Genomic DNA, 23,489 nt, shown 5'->3' with positions numbered 1-23,489 from the left:
GATGCAATCGCCCAGTAAGAAGAGCTACATTTATAGTTTTAGTTATCGATTATTGAATTATTGGTCGGTTTGGTGCCTTGGACATGACCGAGGACCTTAAGATTTTGCATGAACCGAGGACTGGCAGCCACGTAACACGAGAAAATGTGAAAAGTGTTAATATGTAGTAAAAACCTTAGAAAATCTCCGTGTTTCGTCATTCACCATCGAATCGATATAACGCGTGATCGTCACATTGGTCGCATTTCTCTCTGAAACGGTTACATTTATGGTCTGCCAGCCCTTGTCGCGTGCTGCGGTATGTGGGGACAATACAAGCAGCACAGTAGAACACAGGAGAAGCATCTAAGTTGATGCAATCGCCCAGTAAGAAGAGCTACATTTATAGTTTTAGTTATCGATTATTGAATTATTGGTCGGTTTGGTGCCTTGGACATGACCGAGGACCTTTAGATTTTGCATGAACCGAGGACTGGCAGCCATGTAACACGAGAAAATGTGAAAAGTGTTAATATATAGTAAAAACCTTAGAAAATCTCCGTGTTTCTTCATTCACCTTCGAATCGATATAACGCGAGATCGTCACATTGGTCGCATTTCTCTCTGAAACGGTTACATTTATGGTCTGCCAGCCCTTGTCGCGTGCTGGGTTATGTGGGGACAATACAAGCAGCACAGTAGAACACAGGAGAAGCATCTAAGTTGATGCAATCGCCCAGTAAGAAGAGCTACATTTATACTTTTAGTTATCGAGTATTGAATTATTGGTCGGTTTGGTGCCTTGGACATGACCGAGGACCTTAAGATTTTGCATGAACCGAGGACTGGCAGCCACGTAACACGAGAAAATGTGAAAAGTGTTAATATGTAGTAAAAACCTTAGAAAATCTCCGTGTTTCGTCATTCACCATCGAATCGATATAACGCGAGATCGTCACATTGGTCGCATTTCTCTCTGAAACGGTTACATTTATGGTCTGCCAGCCCTTCTCGCGTGCTGGGTTATGTGGGGACAATACAAGCAGCAGTGTAGAACACAGGAGAAGCATCTAAGTTGATGCAATCGCCCAGTAAGAAGAGCTACATTTATAGTTTTAGCTATCGATTATTGAATTATTGGTCGGTTTGGTGCCTTGGACATGACCTAGGACCTTAATATTTTGCATGAACCGAGGACTGGCAGCCACGTAATACGAGAAAATGTGAAAAGTGTTAATATATAGTAAAAACCTTAGAAAATCTCCGTGTTTCTTCATTCACCATCGAATCGATATAACGCGAGATCGTCACATTGGTCGCATTTCTCTCTGAAACGGTTACATTTATGGTCTGCCAGCCCTTGTCGCGTGCTGCGGTATGTGGGGACAATACAAGCAGCACAGTAGAACACAGGAGAAGCATCTAAGTTGATGCAATCGCCCAGTAAGAAGAGCTACATTTATAGTTTTAGTTATCGATTATTGAATTATTGGTCGGTTTGGTGCCATGGACATGACCGAGGACCTTAAGATTTTGCATGAACCGAGGACTGGCAGCCACGTAACACGAGAAAATGTGAAAAGTGTTAATATGTAGTAAAAACCTTAGAAAATCTCCGTGTTTCGTCATTCACCATCGAATCGATATAACGCGAGATCGTCACATTGGTCGCATTTCTCTCTGAAACGGTTACATTTATGGTCTGCCAGCCCTTGTCGCGTGCTGCGGTATGTGGGGACAATACAAGCAGCACAGTAGAACACAGGAGAAGCATCTAAGTTGATGCAATCGCCCAGTAAGAAGAGCTACATTTATAGTTTTAGTTATCGATTATTGAATTATTGGTCGGTTTGTTGCCTTGGACATGACCGAGGACCTTAAGATTTTGCATGAACCGAGGACTGGCAGCCACGTAACACGAGAAAATGTGAAAAGTGTTAATATGTAGTAAAAACCTTAGAAAATCTCCGTGTTTCGTCATTCACCATCGAATCGATATAACGCGTGATCGTCACATTGGTCGCATTTCTCTCTGAAACGGTTACATTTATGGTCTGCCAGCCCTTGTCGCGTGCTGCGGTATGTGGGGACAATACAAGCAGCACAGTAGAACACAGGAGAAGCATCTAAGTTGATGCAATCGCCCAGTAAGAAGAGCTACATTTATAGTTTTAGTTATCGATTATTGAATTATTGGTCGGTTTGGTGCCTTGGACATGACCGAGGACCTTTAGATTTTGCATGAACCGAGGACTGGCAGCCATGTAACACGAGAAAATGTGAAAAGTGTTAATATATAGTAAAAACCTTAGAAAATCTCCGTGTTTCTTCATTCACCTTCGAATCGATATAACGCGAGATCGTCACATTGGTCGCATTTCTCTCTGAAACGGTTACATTTATGGTCTGCCAGCCCTTGTCGCGTGCTGGGTTATGTGGGGACAATACAAGCAGCAAAGTAGAACACAGGAGAAGCATCTAAGTTGATGCAATCGCCCAGTAAGAAGAGCTACATTTATAGTTTTAGCTATCGATTATTGAATTATTGGTCGGTTTGGTGCCTTGGACATGACCTAGGACCTTAATATTTTGCATGAACCGAGGACTGGCAGCCACGTAATACGAGAAAATGTGAAAAGTGTTAATATGTAGTAAAAACCTTAGAAAATCTCCGTGTTTCGTCATTCACCATCGAATCGATATAACGCGAGATCGTCACATTGGTCGCATTTCTCTCTGAAACGGTTACATTTATGGTCTGCCAGCCCTTGTCGCGTGCTGCGGTATGTGGGGACAATACAAGCAGCACAGTAGAACACAGGAGAAGCATCTAAGTTGATGCAATCGCCCAGTAAGAAGAGCTACATTTATAGCTTTAGTTATCGATTACTGAATTATTGGTCGGTTTGGTGCCTCGGACATGACCGAGGACCTTAAGATTTTGCATGAACCGTGGACTGGCAGCCACGTAACACGAGAAAATGTGAAAAGTGTTAATATGTAGTAAAAACCTTAGAAAATCTCCGTGTTTCGTCATTCACCATCGAATCGATATAACGCGAGATCGTCACATTGGTCGCATTTCTCTCTGAAACGGTTACATTTATGGTCTGCCAGCCCTTGTCGCGTGCTGCGGTATGTGGGTACAATACAAGCAGCACAGTAGAACACAGGAGAAGCATCTAAGTTGATGCAATCGCCCAGTAAGAAGAGCTACATTTATAGTTTTAGCTATCGATTATTGAATTATTGGTCGGTTTGGTGCCTTGGACATGACCGAGGACCTTAAGATTTTGCATGAACCGAGGACTGGCAGCCACGTAACACGAGAAAATGTGAAAAGTGTTAATATGTAGTAAAAACCTTAGAAAATCTCCGTGTTTCGTCATTCACCATCGAATCGATATAACGCGAGATCGTCACATTGGTCGCATTTCTCTCTGAAACGGTTACATTTATGGTCTGCCAGCCCTTGTCGCGTGCTGCTGCATGTGGGGACAATACAAGCAGCACAGTAGATCACAGGAGAAGCATCTTAGTTGATGCAATCGCCCAGTAAGATGAGCTACATTTGTAGTTTTAGTTATCGATTATCGAATTATTGGTCGGTTTGGTGCCTTGGACATGACCGAGGACCTTAAGATTTTACATGAACCGTGGACTGCCAGCCACGTAACACGAGAAAATGTGAAAAGTGTTAATATGTAGTAAAAACCTTAGAAAATCTCCGTGTTTCGTCATTCACCATCGAATCGATATAACGCGTGATCGTCACATTGGTCGCATTTCTCTCTGAAACGGTTACATTTATGGTCTGCCAGCCCTTGTCGCGTGCTGCGGTATGTGGGGACTATACAAGCAGCACAGTAGAACACAGGAGAAGCATCTAAGTTGATGCAATCGCCCAGTAAGAAGAGCTACATTTATAGTTTTAGTTATCGATTATTGAATTATTGGTCGGTTTGGTGCCTTGGACATGACCGAGGACCTTAAGATTTTGCATGAACCGAGGACTGGCAGCCACGTAACACGAGAAAATGTGAAAAGTGTTAATATGTAGTAAAAACCTTAGAAAATCTCCGTGTTTCTTCATTCACCTTCGAATCGATATAACGCGAGATCGTCACATTGGTCGCATTTCTCTCTGAAACGGTTACATTTATGGTGTGCCAGCCCTTGTCGCGTGCTGGGTTATGTGGGGACAATACAAGCAGCAAAGTAGAACACAGGAGAAGCATCTAAGTTGATGCAATCGCCCAGTAAGAGGAGCGACATTTATAGTTTTAGCTATCGATTATTGAATTATTGGTCGGTTTGGTGCCTTGGACATGACCTAGGACCTTAATATTTTGCATGAACCGAGGACTGGCAGCCACGTAATACGAGAAAATGTGAAAAGTGTTAATATGTAGTAAAAACCTTAGAAAATCTCCGTGTTTCGTCATTCACCATCGAATCGATATAACGCGAGATCGTCACATTGGTCGCATTTCTCTCTGAAACGGTTACATTTATGGTCTGCCAGCCCTTGTCGCGTGCTGCGGTATGTGGGGACAATACAAGCAGCACAGTAGAACACAGGAGAAGCATCTAAGTTGATGCAATCGCCCAGTAAGAAGAGCTACATTTATAGTTTTAGTTATCGATTATTGAATTATTGGTCGGTTTGTTGCCTTGGACATGACCGAGGACCTTAAGATTTTGCATGAACCGAGGACTGGCAGTCACGTAACACGAGAAAATGTGAAAAGTGTTAATATGTAGTAAAAACCTTAGAAAATCTCCGTGTTTCGTCATTCACCATCGAATCGATATAACGCGAGATCGTCACATTGGTCGCATTTCTCTCTGAAACGGTTACATTTACGGTCTGCCAGCCCTTGTCGCGTGCTGGGTTATGTGGGGACAATACAAGCAGCACAGTAGAACACAGGAGAAGCATCTAAGTTGATGCAATCGCCCAGTAAGAAGAGCTACATTTATAGTTTTAGTTATCGATAACTGAATTATTGGTCGGTTTGGTGCCTTGGACATGACCGAGGACCTTAAGATTTTGCATGAACCGAGGACTGGCAGCCACGTAACACGAGAAAATGTGAAAAGTGTTAATATGTAGTAAAAACCTTAGAAAATCTCCGTGTTTCGTCATTCACCATCGAATCGATATAACGCGAGATCGTCACATTGGTCGCATTTCTCTCTGAAACGGTTACATTTATGGTCTGCCAGCCCTTGTCGCGTGCTGCGGTATGTGGGGACAATACAAGCAGCACAGTAGAACACAGGAGAAGCATCTAAGTTGATGCAATCGCCCAGTAAGAAGAGCTACATTTATAGTTTTAGTTATCGATTATTGAATTATTGGTCGGTTTGGTGCCTTGGACACGACCGAGGACCTTAAGATTTTGCATGAACCGAGGACTGGCAGCCACGTAACACGAGAAAATGTGAAAAGTGTTAATATGTAGTAAAAACCTTAGAAAATCTCCGTGTTTCGTCATTCACCATCGAATCGATATAACGCGAGATCGTCACATTGGTCGCATTTCTCTCTGAAACGGTTACATTTATGGTCTGCCAGCCCTTGTCGCGTGCTGCGGTATGTGGGGACAATACAAGCAGCACAGTAGAACACAGGAGAAGCATCTAAGTTGATGCAATCGCCCAGTAAGAAGAGCTACATTTATAGTTTTAGTTATCGATTATTGAATTATTGGTCGGTTTGGTGCCTTGGACATGACCGAGGACCTTAAGATTTTGCATGAACCGAGGACTGGCAGCCACGTAACACGAGAAAATGTGAAAAGTGTTAATATGTAGTAAAAACCTTAGAAAATCTCCGTGTTTCGTCATTCACCATCGAATCGATATAACGCGTGATCGTCACATTGGTCGCATTTCTCTCTGAAACGGTTACATTTATGGTCTGCCAGCCCTTGTCGCGTGCTGCGGTATGTGGGGACAATACAAGCAGCACAGTAGAACACAGGAGAAGCATCTAAGTTGATGCAATCGCCCAGTAAGAAGAGCTACATTTATAGTTTTAGTTATCGATTATTGAATTATTGGTCGGTTTGGTGCCTTGGACATGACCGAGGACCTTAAGATTTTGCATGAACCGAGGACTGGCAGCCACGTAACACGAGAAAATGTGAAAAGTGTTAATATGTAGTAAAAACCTTAGAAAATCTCCGTGTTTCTTCATTCACCTTCGAATCGATATAACGCGAGATCGTCACATTGGTCGCATTTCTCTCTGAAACGGTTACATTTATGGTCTGCCAGCCCTTGTCGCGTGCTGGGTTATGTGGGGACAATACAAGCAGCAAAGTAGAACACAGGAGAAGCATCTAAGTTGATGCAATCGCCCAGTAAGAAGAGTTACATTTATAGTTTTAGTTATCGATTATTGAATTATTGGTCGGTTTGGTGCCTTGGACATGACCTATGACCTTAATATTTTGCATGAACCGAGGACTGGCAGCCACATAATACGAGAAAATGTGAAAAGTGTTAATATGTAGTAAAAACCTTAGAAAATCTCCGTGTTTCGTCATTCACCATCGAATCGATATAACGCGAGATCGTCACATTGGTCGCATTTCTCTCTGAAACGGTTACATTTATGGTCTGCCAGCCCTTGTCGCGTGCTGCGGTATGTGGGGACAATACAAGCAGCACAGTAGAACACAGGAGAAGCATCTAAGTTGATGCAATCGCCCAGTAAGAAGAGCTACATTTATAGTTTTAGTTATCGATTATTGAATTATTGGTCGGTTTGGTGCCTTGGACATGACCGAGGACCTTAAGATTTTGCATGAACCGAGGACTGGCAGTCACGTAACACGAGAAAATGTGAAAAGTGTTAATATGTAGTAAAAACCTTAGAAAATCTCCGTGTTTCGTCATTCACCATCGAATCGATATAACGCGAGATCGTCACATTGGTCGCATTTCTCTCTGAAACGGTTACATTTACGGTCTGCCAGCCCTTGTCGCGTGCTGGGTTATGTGGGGACAATACAAGCAGCACAGTAGAACACAGGAGAAGCATCTAAGTTGATGCAATCGCCCAGTAAGAAGAGCTACATTTATAGTTTTAGTTATCGATTATTGAATTATTGGTCGGTTTGGTGCCTTGGACATGACCGAGGACCTTAAGATTTTGCATGAACCGAGGACTGGCAGCCGCGTAACACGAGAAAATGTGAAAAGTGTTAATATGTAGTAAAAACCTTAGAAAATCTCCGTGTTTCGTCATTCACCATCGAATCGATATAACGCGAGATCGTCACATTGGTCGCATTTCTCTCTGAAACGGTTACATTTATGGTCTGCCAGCCCTTGTCGCGTGCTGCGGTATGTGGGGACAATACAAGCAGCACAGTAGAACACAGGAGAAGCATCTTAGTTGATGCAATCGCCCAGTAAGAAGAGCTACATTTATAGTTTTAGTTATCGATTATCGAATTATTGGTCGGTTTGGTGCCTTGGACATGATCGAGGACCTTAAGATTATACATGAACCGAGGACTGGCAGCCACGTAACACGAGAAAATGTGAAAAGTGTTAATATGTAGTAAAAACCTTAGAAAATCTCCGTGTTTCGTCATTCACTATCGAATCGATATAACGCGAGATCGTCACATTGGTCGCATTTCTCTCTGAAACGGTTACATTTATGGTCTGCCAGCCCTTGTCGCGTGCTGCGGTATGTGGGGACAATACAAGCAGCACAGTAGAACACAGGAGAAGCATCTAAGTTGATGCAATCGCCCAGTAAGAAGAGCTACATTTATAGTTTTAGTTATCGATTATTGAATTATTGGTCGGTTTGGTGCCTTGGACATGACCGAGGACCTTAAGATTTTGCATGAACCGAGGACTGGCAGCCACGTAACACGAGAAAATGTGAAAAGTGTTAATATGTAGTAAAAACCTTAGAAAATCTCCGTGTTTCGTCATTCACCATCGAATCGATATAACGCGAGATCGTCACATTGGTCGCATTTCTCTCTGAAACGGTTACATTTATGGTCTGCCAGCCCTTGTCGCGTGCTGCGGTATGTGGGGACAATACAAGCAGCACAGTAGAACACAGGAGAAGCATCTAAGTTGATGCAATCGCCCAGTAAGAAGAGCTAAATTTATAGTTTTAGCTATCGATTATTGAATTATTGGTCGGTTTGGTGCCTTGGACATGACCGAGGACCTTAAGATTTTGCATGAACCGAGGACTGGCAGCCACATAACACGAGAAAATGTGAAAAGTGTTAATATGTAGTAAAAACCTTAGAAAATCTCCGTGTTTCGTCATTCACCATCGAATCGATATAACGCGAGATCGTCACATTGGTCGCATTTCTCTCTGAAACGGTTACATTTATGGTCTGCCAGCCCTTGTCGCGTGCTGGGTTATGTGGGGACAATACAAGCAGCACAGTAGAACACAGGAGAAGCATCTAAGTTGATGCAATCGCCCAGTAAGAAGAGCTACATTTATAGTTTTAGTTATCGATTATTGAATTATTGGTCGGTTTGGTGCCTTGGACATGACCGAGGACCTTAAGATTTTGCATGAACCGAGGACTGGCAGCCACGTAACACGAGAAAATGTGAAAAGTGTTAATATGTAGTAAAAACCTTAGAAAATCTCCGTGTTTCGTCATTCACCATCGAATCGATATAACGCGAGATCGTCACATTGGTCGCATTTCTCTCTGAAACGGTTACATTTACGGTCTGCCAGCCCTTGTTGCGTGCTGGGTTATGTGGGGACAATACAAGCAGCACAGTAGAAGGCAGGAGAAGCATCTAAGTTGATGCAATCGCCCAGTAAGAAGAGCTACATTTATAGTTTTAGTTATCGATTATTGAATTATTGGTCGGTTTGTTGCCTTGGACATGACCGAGGACCTTAAGATTTTGCATGAACCGAGGACTGGCAGCCACGTAACACGAGAAAATGTGAAAAGTGTTAATATGTAGTAAAAACCTTAGAAAATCTCCGTGTTTCGTCATTCACCATCGAATCGATATAACGCGAGATCGTCACATTGGTCGCATTTCTCTCTGAAACGGTTACATTTATGGTCTGCCAGCCCTTGTCGCGTGCTGCGGTATGTGGGGACAATACAAGCAGCACAGTAGAACACAGGAGAAGCATCTAAGTTGATGCAATCGCCCAGTAAGAAGAGCTACATTTATAGTTTTAGTTATCGATTATCGAATTATTGGTCGGTTTGGTGCCTTGGACATGATCGAGGACCTTAAGATTTTACATGAACCGAGGACTGGCAGCCACGAAACACGAGAAAATGTGAAAAGTGTTAATATGTAGTAAAAACCTTAGAAAATCTCCGTGTTTCGTCATTCACCATCGAATCGATATAACGCGAGATCGTCACATTGGTCGCATTTCTCTCTGAAACGATTACATTTATGGTCTGCCAGCCCTTGTCGCGTGCTGTGGTATGTGGGGACAATACAAGCAGCACAGTAGAACACAGGAGAAGCATCTAAGTTGATGCAATCGCCCAGTAAGAAGGGCTACATTTATAGTTTTAGCTATCGATTATTGAATTATTGGTCGGTTTCGTGCCTTGGACATGACCGAGGACCTTAAGATTTTGCATGAACCGAGGACTGGCAGCCACGTAACACGAGAAAATGTGAAAAGTGTTAATATGTAGTAAAAACCTTAGAAAATCTCCGTGTTTCGTCATTCACCATCGAATCGATATAACGCGAGATCGTCACATTGGTCGCATTTCTCTCTGAAACGGTTACATTTATGGTCTGCCACCCCTTGTCGCGTGCTGGGTTATGTGGGGACAATACAAGCAGCACAGTAGAACACAGGAGAAGCATCTAAGTTGATGCAATCGCCCAGTAAGAAGAGATACATTTATAGTTTTAGTTATCGATTATTGAATTATTGGTCGGTTTGGTGCCTTGGACATGACCTAGGACCTTAAGATTTTGCATGAACCGAGGACTGGCAGCCACGTAACACGAGAAAATGTGAAAAGTGTTAATATGTAGTAAAAACCTTAGAAAATCTCCGTGTTTCGTCATTCACCATCGAATCGATATAACGCGAGATCGTCACATTGGTCGCATTTCTCTCTGAAACGGTTACATTTATGGTCTGCCAGCCCTTGTCGCGTGCTGCGGTATGTGGGGACAATACAAGCAGCACAGTAGAACACAGGAGAAGCATCTAAGTTGATGCAATCGCCCAGTAAGAAGAGCTACATTTATAGTTTTAGTTATCGATTATTGAATTATTGGTCGGTTTGTTGCCTTGGACATGACCGAGGACCTTAAGATTTTGCATGAACCGAGGACTGGCAGTCACGTAACACGAGAAAATGTGAAAAGTGTTAATATGTAGTAAAAACCTTAGAAAATCTCCGTGTTTCGTCATTCACCATCGAATCGATATAACGCGAGATCGTCACATTGGTCGCATTTCTCTCTGAAACGGTTACATTTATGGTCTGCCAGCCCTTGTCGCGTGCTGCGGTATGTGGGGACAATACAAGCAGCACAGTAGAACACAGGAGAAGCATCTAAGTTGATGCAATCGCCCAGTAAGAAGAGCTACATTTATAGTTTTAGTTATCGATTATTGAATTATTGGTCGGTTTGTTGCCTTGGACATGACCGAGGACCTTAAGATTTTGCATGAACCGAGGACTGGCAGTCACGTAACACGAGAAAATGTGAAAAGTGTTAATATGTAGTAAAAACCTTAGAAAATCTCCGTGTTTCGTCATTCACCATCGAATCGATATAACGCGAGATCGTCACATTGGTCGCATTTCTCTCTGAAACGGTTACATTTACGGTCTGCCAGCCCTTGTCGCGTGCTGGTTTATGTGGGGACAATACAAGCAGCACAGTAGAACACAGGAGAAGCATCTAAGTTGATGCAATCGCCCAGTAAGAAGAGCTACATTTATAGTTTTAGTTATCGATTATTGAATTATTGGTCGGTTTCGTGCCTTGGACATGACCGAGGACCTTAAGATTTTGCATGAACCGAGGACTGGCAGCCACGTAACACGAGAAAATGTGAAAAGTGTTAATATGTAGTAAAAACCTTAGAAAATCTCCGTGTTTCGTCATTCACCATCGAATCGATATAACGCGAGATCGTCACATTGGTCGCATTTCTCTCTGAAACGGTTACATTTATGGTCTGCCAGCCCTTGTCGCGTGCTGCGGTATGTGGGGACAATACAAACAGCACAGTAGAACATAGGAGAAGCATCTTAGTTGATGCAATCGCCCAGTAAGAAGAGCTACATTTATAGTTTTAGTTATCGATTATCGAATTATTGGTCGGTTTGGTGCCTTGGACATGATCGAGGACCTTAAGATTTTACATGAACCGAGGACTGGCATGCACGAAACACGAGAAAATGTGAAAAGTGTTAATATGTAGTAACAACCTTAGAAAATCTCCGTGTTTCGTCATTCACCATCGAATCGATATAACGCGAGATCGTCACATTGGTCGCATTTCTCTCTGAAACGATTACATTTATGGTCTGCCAGCCCTTGTCGCGTGCTGCGGTATGTGGGGACAATACAAGCAGCACAGTAGAACACAGGAGAAGCATCTAAGTTGATGCAATCGCCCAGTAAGAAGAGCTACATTTATAGTTTTAGTTATCGATTATTGAATTATTGGTCGGTTTGGTGCCTTGGACATGACCGAGGACCTTAAGATTTTGCATGAACCGAGGACTGGCAGCCACGTAACACGAGAAAATGTGAAAAGTGTTAATATGTAGTAAAAACCTTAGAAAATCTCCGTGTTTCGTCATTCACCATCGAATCGATATAACGCGAGATCGTCACATTGGTCGCATTTCTCTCTGAAACGGTTACATTTATGGTCTGCCAGCCCTTGTCGCGTGCTGCGGTATGTGGGGACAATACAAGCAGCACAGTAGAACACAGGAGAAGCATCCAAGTTGATGCAATCGCCCAGTAAGAAGAGCTACATTTATAGTTTTAGTTATCGATTATTGAATTATTGGTCGGTTTGGTGCCTTGGACATGACCGAGGACCTTAAGATTTAGCATGAACCGAGGACTGGCAGCCACGTAACACGAGAAAATGTGAAAAGTGTTAATATGTAGTAAAAACCTTAGAAAATCTCCGTGTTTCGTCATTCACCATCGAATCGATATAACGCGAGATCGTCACATTAGTCGCATTTCTCTCTGAAACGGTTACATTTATGGTCTGCCAGCCCTTGTCGCGTGCTGGGTTATGTGGGGACAATACAAGCAGCACAGTAGAACACAGGAGAAGCATCTAAGTTGATGCAATCGCCCAGTAAGAAGAGCTACATTTATAGTTTTAGTTATCGATTATTGAATTATTGGTCGGTTTGGTGCCTTGGACATGACCGAGGACCTTAAGATTTTGCATGAACCGAGGACTGGCAGCCACGTAACACGAGAAAATGTGAAAAGTGTTAATATGTAGTAAAAACCTTAGAAAATCTCCGTGTTTCGTCATTCACCATCGAATCGATATAACGCGTGATCGTCACATTGGTCGCATTTCTCTCTGAAACGGTTACATTTATAGTCTGCCAGCCCTTGTCGCGTGCTGCGGTATGTGGGGACAATACAAGCAGCACAGTAGAACACAGGAGAAGCATCTAAGTTGATGCAATCGCCCCGTAAGAAGAGCTACATTTATAGTTTTAGTTATCGATTATTGAATTATTGGTCGGTTTGGTGCCTTGGACATGACCGAGGACCTTAAGATTTTGCATGAACCGAGGACTGGCAGCCGCGTAACACGAGAAAATGTGAAAAGTGTTAATATGTAGTAAAAACCTTAGAAAATCTCCGTGATTCTTCATTCACCTTCGAATCGATATAACGCGAGATCGTCACATTGGTCGCATTTCTCTCTGAAACGGTTACATTTATGGTCTGCCAGCCCTTGTCGCGTGCTGCGGTATGTGGGGACAATACAAGCAGCACAGTAGAACACAGGAGAAGCATCTAAGTTGATGCAATCGCCCAGTAAGAAGAGCTACATTTATAGTTTTAGTTATCGATTATTGAATTATTGGTCGGTTTGGTGCCTTGGACATGACCGAGGACCTTAAGATTTTGCATGAACCGAGGACTGGCAGCCACGTAACACGAGAAAATGTGAAAAGTGTTAATATGTAGTAAAAACCTTAGAAAATCTCCGTGTTTCGTCATTCACCATCGAATCGATATAACGCGAGATCGTCACATTGGTCGCATTTCTCTCTGAAACGGTTACATTTATGGTCTGCCAGCCCTTGTCGCGTGCTGGGTTATGTGGGGACAATACAAGCAGCACAGTAGAACACAGGAGAAGCATCTAAGTTGATGCAATCGCCCAGTAAGAAGAGCTACATTTATAGTTTTAGTTATCGATTATAGAATTATTGGTCGGTTTGGTGCCTTGGACATGACCGAGGACCTTAAGATTTTGCATGAACCGAGGACTGGCAGCCACGTAACACGAGAAAATGTGAAAAGTGTTAATATGTAGTAAAAACCTTAGAAAATCTCCGTGTTTCGTCATTCACCATCGAATCGATATAACGCGAGATCGTCACATTGGTCGCATTTCTCTCTGAAACGGTAACATTTATGGTCTGCCAGCCCTTGTCGCGTGCTGGGTTATGTGGGGACAATACAAGCAGCACAGTAGAACACAGGAGAAGCATCTAAGTTGAAGCAATCGCCCAGTAAGAAGAGCTACATTTATAGTTTTAGTTATCGATTATTGAATTATTGGTCGGTTTGGTGCCTTGGACATGACCGAGGACCTTAAGATTTTGCATGAACCGAGGACTGGCAGCCACGTAACACGAGAAAATGTGAAAAGTGTTAATATGTAGTAAAAACCTTAGAAAATGTCCGTGTTTCGTCATTCACCATAGAATCGATATAACGCGAGATCGTCACATTGGTCGCATTTCTCTCTGAAACGGTTACATTTATGGTCTGCCAGCCCATGTCGCGTGCTGCGGTATGTGGGGACAATACAAGCAGCACAGTAGAACACAGGTGAAGCATCTTAGTTGATGCAATCGCCCAGTAAGAAGAGCTACATTTATAGTTTTAGTTGTCGATTATCGAATTATTGGTCGGTTTGGTGCCTTGGACATGACCGAGGACCTTAAGGTTTTACATGAACCGAGGACTGGCAGCCACGTAACACGAGAAAATGTGAAAAGTGTTAATATGTAGTAAAAACCTTAGAAAACCTCCGTGTTTCGTCATTCACCATCGAATCGATATAACGCGAGATCGTCACATTGGTCGCATTTCTCTCTGAAACGGTTACATTTATGGTCTGCCAGCCCTTGTCGCGTGCTGCGGTATGTGGGGACAATACAAGCAGCACAGTAGAACACAGGGGAAGCATCTAAGTTGATGCAATCGCCCAGTAAGAAGAGCTACATTTATAGTTTTAGTTATCGATTATTGAATTATTGGTCGGTTTGGTGCCTTGGACATGACCGAGGACCTTAAGATTTTGCATGAACCGAGGACTGGCAGCCACGTAACACGATAAAATGTGAAAAGTGTTAATATGTAGTAAAAACCTTAGAAAATCTCCGTGTTTCGTCATTCACCATCGAATCGATATAACGCGAGATCGTCACATTGGTCGCATTTCTCTCTGAAACGGTTACATTTATGGTCTGCCAGCCCTTGTCGCGTGCCGCGGTATGTGGGGACAATACAAGCAGCACAGTAGAACACAGGAGAAGCATCTAAGTTGATGCAATCGCCCAGTAAGAAGAGCTACATTTATAGTTTTAGTTATCGATTATTGAATTATTGGTCGGTTTGGTGCCTTGGACATGACCGAGGACCTTAAGATTTTGCATGAACCGAGGACTGGCAGCCACGTAACACGAGAAAATGTGAAAAGTGTTAATATGTAGTAAAAACCTTAGAAAATCTCCGTGTTTCGTCATTCACCATCGAATCGATATAACGCGAGATCGTCACATTGGTCGCATTTCTCTCTGAAACGGTAACATTTATGGTCTGCCAGCCCTTGTCGCGTGCTGGGTTATGTGGGGACAATACAAGCAGCACAGTAGAACACAGGAGAAGCATCTAAGTTGAAGCAATCGCCCAGTAAGAAGAGCTACATTTATAGTTTTAGTTATCGATTATTGAATTATTGGTCGGTTTGGTGCCTTGGACATGACCGAGGACCTTAAGATTTTGCATGAACCGAGGACTGGCAGCCACGTAACACGAGAAAATGTGAAAAGTGTTAATATGTAGTAAAAACCTTAGAAAATCTCCGTGTTTCGTCATTCACCATAGAATCGATATAACGCGAGATCGTCACATTGGTCGCATTTCTCTCTGAAACGGTTACATTTATGGTCTGCCAGCCCATGTCGCGTGCTGCGGTATGTGGGGACAATACAAGCAGCACAGTAGAACACAGGTGAAGCATCTTAGTTGATGCAATCGCCCAGTAAGAAGAGCTACATTTATAGTTTTAGTTATCGATTATCGAATTATTGGTCGGTTTGGTGCCTTGGACATGACCGAGGACCTTAAGGTTTTACATGAACCGAGGACTGGCAGCCACGTAACACGAGAAAATGTGAAAAGTGTTAATATGTAGTAAAAACCTTAGAAAACCTCCGTGTTTCGTCATTCACCATCGAATCGATATAACGCGAGATCGTCACATTGGTCGCATTTCTCTCTGAAACGGTTACATTTATGGTCTGCCAGCCCTTGTCGCGTGCTGCGGTATGTGGGGACAATACAAGCAGCACAGTAGAACACAGGGGAAGCATCTAAGTTGATGCAATCGCCCAGTAAGAAGAGCTACATTTATAGTTTTAGTTATCGATTATTGAATTATTGGTCGGTTTGGTGCCTTGGACATGACCGAGGACCTTAAGATTTTGCATGAACCGAGGACTGGCAGCCACGTAACACGAGAAAATGTGAAAAGTGTTAATATGTAGTAAAACCTTAGAAAATCTCCGTGTTTCGTCATTCACCATCGAATCGATATAACGCGAGATCGTTACATTGGTCGCATTTCTCTCTGAAACGGTTACATTTATGGTCTGCCAGCCCTTGTCGCGTGCTGCGGTATGTGGGGACAATACAAGCAGCACAGTAGAACACAGGAGAAGCATCTAAGTTGATGCAATCGCCCAGTAAGAAGAGCTACATTTATAGCTTTAGTTATCGATTACTGAAATATTGGTCGGTTTGGTGCCTCGGACATGACCGAGGACCTTAAGATTTTGCATGAACCGAGGACTGGCAGCCACGTAACACGAGAAAATGTGAAAAGTGTTAATATGTAGTAAAAACCTTAGAAAATCTCCGTGTTTCGTCATTCACCATCGAATCGATATAACGCGAGATCGTCACATTGGTCGCATTTCTCTCTGAAACGGTTACATTTATGGTCTGCCAGCCCTTGTCGCGTGCTGCGGTATGTGGGGACAATACAAGCAGCACAGTAGAACACAGGAGAAGTATCTAAGTTGATGCAATCGCCCAGTAAGAAGAGCTACATTTATAGTTTTAGTTATCGATTATTGAATTATTGGTCGGTTTCGTGCCTTGGACATGACCGAGGACCTTAAGATTTTGCACGAACCGAGGACTGGCAGCCACGTAACACGAGAAAATGTGAAAAGTGTTAATATGTAGTAAAAACCTTAGAAAATCTCCGTGTTTCGTCATTCACCATCGAATCGATATAACGCGAGATCGTCACATTGGTCGCATTTCTCTCTGAAACGGTTACATTTATGGTCTGCCAGCCCTTGTCGCGTGCTGGGTCTTGTGGGGACAATACAAGCAACACAGTAGAATACAGGAGAAGCATCTAAGTTGATGCAATCGCCCAGTAAGAAGAGCTACATTTATAGTTTTAGTTATCGATTATTGAATTATTGGTCTGTTTGGTGCCTTGGACATGACCTAGGACCTTAAGATTTTGCATGAACCGAGGACTGGCAGCCACGTAACACGAGAAAATGTGAAAAGTGTTAATATGTAGTAAAAACCTTAGAAAATCTCCGTGTTTCGTCATTCACCATCGAATCGATATAACGCGAGATCGTCACATTGGTCGCATTCTCTCTGAAACGGTTACATTTATGGTCTGCCAGCCCTTGTCGCGTGCTGGGTTATGTGGGGACAATACAAGCAGCACAGTAGAACACAGGAGAAGCATCTTAGTTGATGCAATCGCCCAGTAAGAAGAGCTACATTTATAGTTTTAGTTATCGATTATTGAATTATTGGTCGGTTTGGTGCCTTGGACATGACCGAGGACCTTAAGATTTTGCATGAACCGAGGACTGGCAGCGACGTAACACGAGAAAATGTGAAAAGTGTTAATATGTAGTAAAAACCTTAGAAAATCTCCGTGTTTCGTCATTCACCATCGAATCGATATAACGCGAGATCGTCACATTGGTCGCATTTCTCTCTGAAACGGTTACATTTATGGTCTGCCAGCCCTTGTCGCGTGCTGCGGTATGTTGGGACAATACAAGCAGCACAGTAGAACACAGGAGAAGCATCTAAGTTGATGCAATCGCCCAGTAAGAAGAGCTACATTTATAGTTTTAGTTATCGGTTATTGAATTATTGGTCGGTTTGGTGCCTTGGACATGACCGAGGACCTTAAGATTTTGCATGAACCGAGGACTGGCAGCCACGTAACACGAGAAAATGTGAAAAGTGTTAATATGTAGTAAAAACCTTAGAAAATCTCCGTGTTTCGTCATTCACCATCGAATCGATATAACGCGAGATCGTCACATTGGTCGCATTTCTCTCTGAAACGGTTACATTTATGGTCTGCCAGCCCTTGTCGCGTGCTGCGGTATGTGGGGACAATACAAGCAGCACAGTAGAACACAGGAGAAGCATCTAAGTTGATGCAATCGCCCAGTAAGAAGAGCTACATTTATAGTTTTAGTTATCGATTATTGAATTATTGGTCGGTTTGGTGCCTTGGACATGACCGAGGACCTTAAGAATTTGCATGAACCGAGGACTGGCAGCCACGTAACACGAGAAAATGTGATAAGTGTTAATTTGTAGTAAAAACCTTAGAAAATCTCCGTGTTTCGTCATTCACCATCGAATCGATATAACGCGAGATCGTCACATTGGTCGCATTTCTCTCTGAAACGGTTACATTTATGGTCTGCCAGCCCTTGTCGCGTGCTGCGGTATGTGGGGACAATACAAGCAGCACAGTAGAACACAGGAGAAGCATCTAAGTTGATGCAATCGCCCAGTAAGAAGAGCTACATTTATAGTTTTAGTTATCGATTATTGAATTATTGGTCGGTTTGGTGCCTTGAACATGACCGAGGACCTTAAGATTTTGCATGAACCGAGGACTGGCAGTCACGTAACACGAGAAAATGTGAAAAGTGTTAATATGTAGTAAAAACCTTAGAAAATCTCCGTGTTTCGTCATTCACCTTCGAATCGATATAACGCGAGATCGTCACATTGGTCGCATTTCTCTCTGAAACGGTTACATTTATGGTCTGCCAGCCCTTGTCGCGTGCTGCGGTATGTGGGAACAATACAAGCTCACAGTAGAACACAGGAGAAGCATCTTAGTTGATGCAATCGCCCAGTAAGAAGAGCTACATTTATAGTTTTAGTTATCGATTATTGAATTATTGGTCGGTTTGGTGCCTTGGACATGACCGAGGACCTTAAGATTTTGCATGAACCGAGGACTGGCAGCCACGTAACACGAGAAAATGTGAAAAGTGTTAATATGTAGTAAAAACCTCAGAAAATCTCCGTGTTTCGTCATTCACCATCGAATCGATATAACGCGAGATCGTCACATTGGTATTTCTCTCTGAAACGGTTACATTTATGGTCTGCCAGCCCTTGTCGCGTGCTGCGGTGTGTGGGGACAATACAAGCAGCACAGTAGAACACAGGAGAAGCATCTAAGTTGATGCAATCGCCCAGTAAGAAGAGCTACATTTATAGTTTTAGTTATCGATTATTGAATTATTGGTCGGTTTGGTGCCTTGGACATGACCGAGGACCTTAAGATTTTGCATGATCCGAGGACTGGCAGCCACGTAACACGAGAAAATGTGAAATGTGTTAATATGTAGTAAAAACCTTAGAAAATCTCCGTGTTTCGTCATTCACCTTCGAATCGATATAACGCGAGATCGTCACATTGGTCGCATTTCTCTCTGAAACGGTTACATTTATGGTCTGCCAGCCCTTGTCGCGTGCTGCGGTATGTGGGAACAATACAAGCAGCACAGTAGAACACAGGAGAAGCATCTTAGTTGATGCAATCGCCCAGTAAGAAGAGCTACATTTATAGTTTTAGTTATCGATTATTGAATTATTGGTCGGTTTGGTGCCTTGGACATGACCGAGGACCTTAAGATTTTGCATGAACCGAGGACTGGCAGCCACGTAACACGAGAAAATGTGAAAAGTGTTAATATGTAGTAAAAACCTTAGAAAATCTCCGTGTTTCGTCATTCACCATCGAATCGATATAACGCGAGATCGTCACATTGGTCGCATTTCTCTCTGAAACGGTTACGTTTATGGTCTGCCAGCCCTTGTCGCGTGCTGGGTTATGTGGGGACAATACAAGCAGCACAGTAGAACACAGGAGAAGCATCTAAGTTGATGCAATCGCCCAGTAAGTAGAGCTACATTTATAGCTTTAGTTATCGATTACTGAATTATTGGTCGGTTTGGTGCCTCGGACATGACCGAGGACCTTAAGATTTTGCATGAACCGAGGACTGGCAGCCACGTAACACGAGAAAATGTGAAAAGTGTTAATATGTAGTAAAAACCTTAGAAAATCTCCGTGTTTCGTCATTCACCATCGAATCGATATAACGCGAGATCGTCACATTGGTCGCATTTCTCTCTGAAACGGTTACATTTATGGTCTGCCAGCCCTTGTCGCGTGCTGCGGTATGTGGGGACAATACAAGCAGCACAGTAGAACACAGGAGAAGCATCTAAGTTGATGCAATCGCCCAGTAAGAAGAGCTACATTTATAGTTTTAGTTATCGATTATTGAATTATTGGTCGGTTTGGTGCCTTGGACATGACCGAGGACCTTAAGATTTTGCATGAACCGAGGACTGGCAGCCACGTAACACGAGAAAATGTGAAAAGTGTTAATATGTAGTAAAAACCTTAGATAATCTCCGTGTTTCGTCATTCACCATCGAATCGATATAACGCGAGATCGTCACATTGGTCGCATTTCTCTCTGAAACGGTTACATTTATGGTCTGCCAGCCCTTGTCGCGTGCTGCGGTATGTGGGGACAATACAAGCAGCACAGTAGAACACAGGAGAAGCATCTAAGTTGATGCAATCGCCCAGTAAGAAGAGCTACATTTATAGTTTTAGTTATCGATTATTGAATTATTGGTCGGTTTAGTGCCTTGTACATGACCGAGGACCATAAGATTTTGCATGAACCGAGGACTAGCAGCCTCGTAAGACGAGAAAATGTGAAAAGTGTTAATATGTAGTAAAAACCTTAGAAAATCTCCGTGTTTCGTCATTCACCATCGAATCGATATAACGCGAGATCGTCACATTGGTCGCATTTCTCTCTGAAACGGTTACATTTATGGTCTGCCAGCCCTTGTCGCGTGCTGCGGTATGTGGGGACAATACAAGCAGCACAGTAGAACACAGGAGAAGCATCTAAGTTGATGCAATCGCCCAGTAAGAAGAGCTACATTTATAGTTTTAGTTATCGATTATTGAATTATTGGTCGGTTTGGTGCCTTGGACATGACCTAGGACCTTAAGATTTTGCATGAACCGAGGACTGGCAGCCACGTAATACGAGAAAATGTGAAAAGTGTTAATATGTAGTAAAAACCTTAGAAAATCTCCGTGTTTCGTCATTCACCATCGAATCGATATAACGCGAGATCGTCACATTGGTCGCATTTCTCTCTGAAACGGTTACATTTATGGTCTGCCAGCCCTTGTCGCGTGCTGCGGTATGTGGGGACAATACAAGCAGCACAGTAGAACACAGGAGAAGCATCTAAGTTGATGCAATCGCCCAGTAAGAAGAGCTACATTTATAGTTTTAGTTATCGATTATTGAATTATTGGTCGGTTTGGTGCCTTGGACATGACCGAGGACCTTAAGATTTTGCATGAACCGAGGACTGGCAGTGACGTAACACGAGAAAATGTGAAAAGTGTTAATATGTAGTAAAAACCTTAGAAAATCTCCGTGTTTCGTCATTCACCATCGAATCGATATAACGCGAGATCGTCACATTGGTCGCATTTCTCTCTGAAACGGTTACATTTATGGTCTGCCAGCCCTTGTCGCGTGCTGCGGTATGTGGGGACAATACAAGCAGCACAGTAGAACACAGGAGAAGCATCTAAGTTGATGCAATCGCCCAGTAAGAAGAGCTACATTTATAGTTTTAGTTATCGATTATTGAATTATTGGTCGGTTTGGTGCCTTGGACATGACCGAGGACCTTAAGATTTTGCATGAACCGAGGACTGGCAGTCACGTAACACGAGAAAATGTGAAATGTGTTAATATGTAGTAAAAACCTTAGAAAATCTCCGTGTTTCGTCATTCACCATCGAATCGATATAACGCGAGATCGTCACATTGGTCGCATTTCTCTCTGAAACGGTTACATTTATGGTCTGCCAGCCCTTGTCGCGTGCTGGGTTATGTGGGGACAATACAAGCAGCACAGTAGAACACAGGAGAAGCATCTAAGTTGATGCAATCGCCCAGTAAGAAGAGCTACATTTATAGTTTTAGTTATCGATTATTGAATTATTGGTCGGTTTGGTGCCTTGGACATGACCGAGGACCTTAAGATTTTGCATGAACCGAGGACTGGCAGCCACGTAACACGAGAAAATGTGAAAAGTGTTAATATGTAGTAAAAACCTTAGAAAATCTCCGTGTTTCGTCATTCACCTTCGAATCGATATAACGCGAGATCGTCACATTGGTCGCATTTCTCTCTGAAACGGTTACATTTATGGTCTGCCAGCCCTTGTCGCGTGCTGCAGTATGTGGGAACAATACAAGCACACAGTAGAACACAGGAGAAGCATCTTAGTTGATGCAATCGCCCAGTAAGAAGAGCTACATTTATAGTTTTAGTTATCGATTATTGAATTATTGGTCGGTTTGGTGCCTTGGACATGACCGAGGACCTTAAGATTTTGCATGAACCGAGGACTGGCAGCCACGTAACACGAGAAAATGTGAAAAGTGTTAATATGTAGTAAAAACCTTAGAAAATCTCCGTGTTTCGTCATTCACCATCGAATCGATATAACGCGAGATCGTCACATTGGTCGCATTTCTCTCTGAAACGGTTACATTTATGGTCTGCCAGCCCTTGTCGCGTGCTGCGGTGTGTGGGGACAATACAAGCAGCACAGTAGAACACAGGAGAAGCATCTAAGTTGATGCAATCGCCCAGTAAGAAGAGCTACATTTATAGTTTTAGTTATCGATTATTGAATTATTGGTCGGTTTGGTGCCTTGGACATGACCGAGGACCTTAAGATTTTGCATGAACCGAGGACTGGCAGCCACGTAACACGAGAAAATGTGAAAAGTGTTAATATGTAGTAAAAACCTTAGAAAATCTCCGTGTTTCGTCATTCACCTTCGAATCGATATAACGCGAGATCGTCACATTGGTCGCATTTCTCTCTGAAACGGTTACATTTATGGTCTGCCAGCCCTTGTCGCGTGCTGCGGTATGTGGGAACAATACAAGCTCACAGTAGAACACAGGAGAAGCATCTTAGTTGATGCAATCGCCCAGTAAGGAGAGCTACATTTATAGTTTTAGTTATCGATTATTGAATTATTGGTCGGTTTGGTGCCTTGGACATGACCGAGGACCTTAAGATTTTGCATGAACCGAGGACTGGCAGCCACGTAACACGAGAAAATGTGAAAAGTGTTAATATGTAGTAAAAACCTTAGAAAATCTCCGTGTGTCGTCATTCACCATCGAATCGAAATAACGCGAGATCGTCACATTGGTCGCATTTCTCTCTGAAACGGTTACATTTATGGTCTGCCAGCCCTTGTCGCGTGCTGGGTTATGTGGGGACAATACAAGCAGCACAGTAGAACACAGGAGAAGCATCTAAGTTGATGCAATCGCCCAGTAAGAAGGGCTACATTTATAGTTTTAGTTATCGATTATTGAATTATTGGTCGGTTTGGTGCCTTGGACATGACCGAGGACCTTAAGATTTTGCAAGAACCGAGGACTGGCAGCCACGTAACACGAGAAAATGTGAAAAGTGTTAATATGTAGTAAAAACCTTAGAAAATCTCCGTGTTTCTTCATTCACCTTCGAATCGATATAACGCGAGATCGTCACATTGGTCGCATTTCTCTCTGAAACGGTTACA

This window comes from Schistocerca nitens, chromosome 12 (assembly GCF_023898315.1).
Source record: "Schistocerca nitens isolate TAMUIC-IGC-003100 chromosome 12, iqSchNite1.1, whole genome shotgun sequence".
In the NCBI taxonomy this organism is placed as follows: domain Eukaryota; kingdom Metazoa; phylum Arthropoda; class Insecta; order Orthoptera; family Acrididae; genus Schistocerca; species Schistocerca nitens.
Note: the sequence above shows the minus strand (reverse complement) of the source record.